The 3,456-nt window shown below is 37.3% G+C and overlaps 1 pseudogene; it reads right to left on the minus strand.

The window, feature by feature from the left end:
- Positions 1-1,449: 1,449 nt before the first annotated feature.
- LOC140523015 (heterogeneous nuclear ribonucleoprotein H2-like) lies at positions 1,450-2,504 on the minus strand (annotated as a pseudogene).
- Positions 2,505-3,456: the final 952 nt, after the last annotated feature.

Genomic DNA, 3,456 nt, shown 5'->3' on the forward strand with positions numbered 1-3,456 from the left:
CTAGCAATGAGATTTTCATACAGTAGGAGTTTAATGTATGTTTGTTTAATTAAATTAAATTATTTCTTCTTTATTGGCCTGTGAATTTCTGTGAATCATCAGCCATCTTCATTTCTTGAGTCTTAAGAAGTTTTATACTAAACTCCTTTAATGACTCTTCATTGTCCACCAAATAAAATCCCAACTCTTTAACCTAAAATTCAAGATCTTCCATGATCTGGGAATACCCTCTAAAATTTACCCTTGTTCTTGTGGTCTGGAGTATGGGGAGATGGCTGGAGTTGGGGAGAAAGGCAGAACAGAAAAGACAAAGAAATGGCAGAATTGGGGTCCAGGGACAGTGACAGGTAGAGCCAAAGAAGTCTTTTTAGTCTTCCTAACCTTCAGTCAAATTGGACTTATTGTTTCCCAAAACACTACACCCTTGAAAACATCTAAATCATTTCTCATGCTATTCCTATTTCCTAGAATGCTTTCCAGTGTCCTTTTCCACCTAACGAAATGCTACTTATTTTTCAATGCTCAACTTACATACCACCGCTCCTCCATGAAGCCTTCCTTCAGTCCTCAAGCATAATGAAATCTTAAGTTCCTTTGAACTTCTGGAACAGCAGTTCCTAACATCTTTCTGTAATGAATTCCTTTGGCAGTCTACTGAAACCTAGGGATTCCTTTTCAGGATAGTGTTATAAACACATAAAATACAAAGGATTACAAAAGAAACCAATTATATTGAACGTAGTTGTCAAAATACTTTTTTGGAGGTGGGAAGGCAAGGCAATTGAGGCTAAGTGACTTGCCCAAGGTCACACAGCTAGTAAGTATGTCAACTGTCTGAGGCCAGATTTGAACTCAGGGCCTCTTGACTCTAGGATCAGTACTCTACTTACTGTGCCACCTAGCTGCCCCTGTTAAAATGATTTTGGAAATATTTTTTGACCTCAGATTGAGAACCCCTGATCTACAATAACCCTTCTAGGTACTACTACTCCTACTACTAGCTACTAGTACACTAGCTCATAGTACTCCTTTTTTCACTTTTCAGTCAAAGACATAGCTCATATTTGTTTTTACAAAAAAGCATGTCTCCCAACATGCAACTCAATGTTCCATGTAATGTAGTATAAGAGCAATATTTAACATAATTGGAACTGTTTTAACATAAATATGCTTACTGCTTAAGTACACTGCTACAAAATAACTATCTTGAGAAAACCTGAAATAAAGTTAAAGACTTTATGCAATTTGGTTATGACATCTTAGATGGATGTTCTTCTGTGTTCATAAATACTGAACCTGAAGTTTTCAGTCAAACAATCCTGATTACATGTACTTATGGCCCTTGTATTGACTTATATCACAAGCTAATTCTGCAAAACTGTTAAATTTCATTTTCGTTTTTTAGACCAAAACTGACTAAGCGTCAGTGAGCAGGATTACATTCCCTATCTACCAGTTCATATTGGAAACGTCACACTTCCCTCCCATTTCATCCCCTCCCATAGACGCACAACTCCCACTACTGCAGTATGCAATGTTTGATTAAAAAACACTGGAATTTTCCTGTAAACCTGGGTCATATCTGCTCACGATGCTTTAAAGACCTCTCCATAAACCCCACCTAGGTGCTAGCTAGCTGGACAATGTTACCTTAACTAGTCTGACAAACCATAAGGACCACTGCTTGCTCCTGTTGTAGAATTCAAGAAGGATTCTATATATCTGTGCTGCATATTTTTTGTATTTTGACATAGCTCCCATGGCAGCTTCAAGTATAGCAAATTCAACATCTGCTTCTCCAGTCACTCTGCCACTGGGTCCAATTTCAATGTGTACTTGCACAGGGTTGAGTGGTGAGATAAAATTGTAAATATCATTTTCAGTAACTCTGTAAGGTAATCCTCTCATGTGCACACAATGGTCTGTTATACTCTGGTAAGTGGACCCACCACTATATCTATGATCAGACAGACATTCCTGAAAAATAGTAATTGAGGTCTCTTCCAAATCTATCTGACTCAAAGCCATAGCCATCATTATATCCCTTGTAGTAATCATTGCTTCCATACCCTCTACCATAGAAACCATATTCCTCCCCTGGAGGTCCACTAGTAGTATTACCCCATTTGGCATGATTTCTAAATCTGGGGAAAATTTCTGAGCAATTTCTTCCTTAATTTGTACGGTATCAAGACTATTCAGACCAGTATGCTTCAAAACCCAATCCATTTCAACATTTTTTGACTTGAAACTTTAACATATCTGTATCTCTTAGCTTCTCTGGTTTTTTTTTTCAATGTCAATTTTACTTCATCTTTGGCTTAAAGTGCAACAAATGTTTCTACATTTGGTCTGCCTTCTCAGGTATAGATGAATGAATGCCTGACCTCAATTTTGAATTTCTCATTCTGAGAAGTATTAAACTTCATCAGCTGAGTATGGCCAGGGCAAGCCCTGGAGAACTTCATCATGAAGTTTTCTCTACCTTTGGTTTTCAGTCTCATCTTGTTCTTGTGGCAGCCACTCAATACTTGTCTTCATTGTGGCTATGAAGAGGGTATTTAGCCCTTCTTTAAAGAACTCATTACTTGCTAACTTGTAGCTATTCCTGTATAAATTTTGTGTCCTTTCAATGGTCTAATTTTTTATATTCTTAGATGAATCCTGATAGTATCCAGATATTCCCCAAAGAGGTGCAAAAATAGAAATCTTTCCATATTTTTTTCATCTTATATGATTCTTATCCATCAATCCTCCTTAAAGTACCTACTCAGTGCTTTTAAGTGGTGTGTATGTGTGTGTGTGTGTGTGTGTGTGTGTGTGTGTTTAATCCTTGTACCAGTGTAGCACTCAAGTTATCTATTATTCCTTATTCTCACTAAATGACAAGGTCAATCTTTTTCTGGTCGGACATATCCCTGGTGTTTCTTATGACATGATTCTCATGAAAGTCATATATCATTATTATAAGATTGTCTTCTTAAAATTAATCTTTTAATTGCCTTCTGGATCATTTGAATTCTAATTCTTCTGAAATCATAGTGTTCCATCATTTACAACCATATAGCATTATTGGGAGAATATATTAAAAGGCAGGATTTTGTGGCAGTGAGACTATTCAAGTCTTTGCACCATTGAAATTTTCCCTCCATTTGATTCAGTTAAATCTCCTCCCTGATTCCATTCTGGAGCTGACTCATTGTCTGTCTTCAGTACCTGTCAAAGGTACAATTCAATTAGATTATAATCTGATTGAATAACTCATTGGGTTGTCTGTTCAATTGCATGTTGCCCCTGCTCCTTCAAAACCACCAGTGCTCCTTTCTGGCCTAGATCTATGACCAGAGTAAAAAAGCTGCCAAATGGCAACCAACCCTGTGTCCAGTGCTAATTCAGGGGTTTGCTAGGACCTCTTTCTGACTAGGTATTCCATCCCCTTACTGTCTTACTAGAATT

The sequence above is a fragment of the Notamacropus eugenii genome, chromosome 2, assembly GCF_028372415.1.
Source record: "Notamacropus eugenii isolate mMacEug1 chromosome 2, mMacEug1.pri_v2, whole genome shotgun sequence".
NCBI lineage: Eukaryota > Metazoa > Chordata > Mammalia > Diprotodontia > Macropodidae > Notamacropus > Notamacropus eugenii.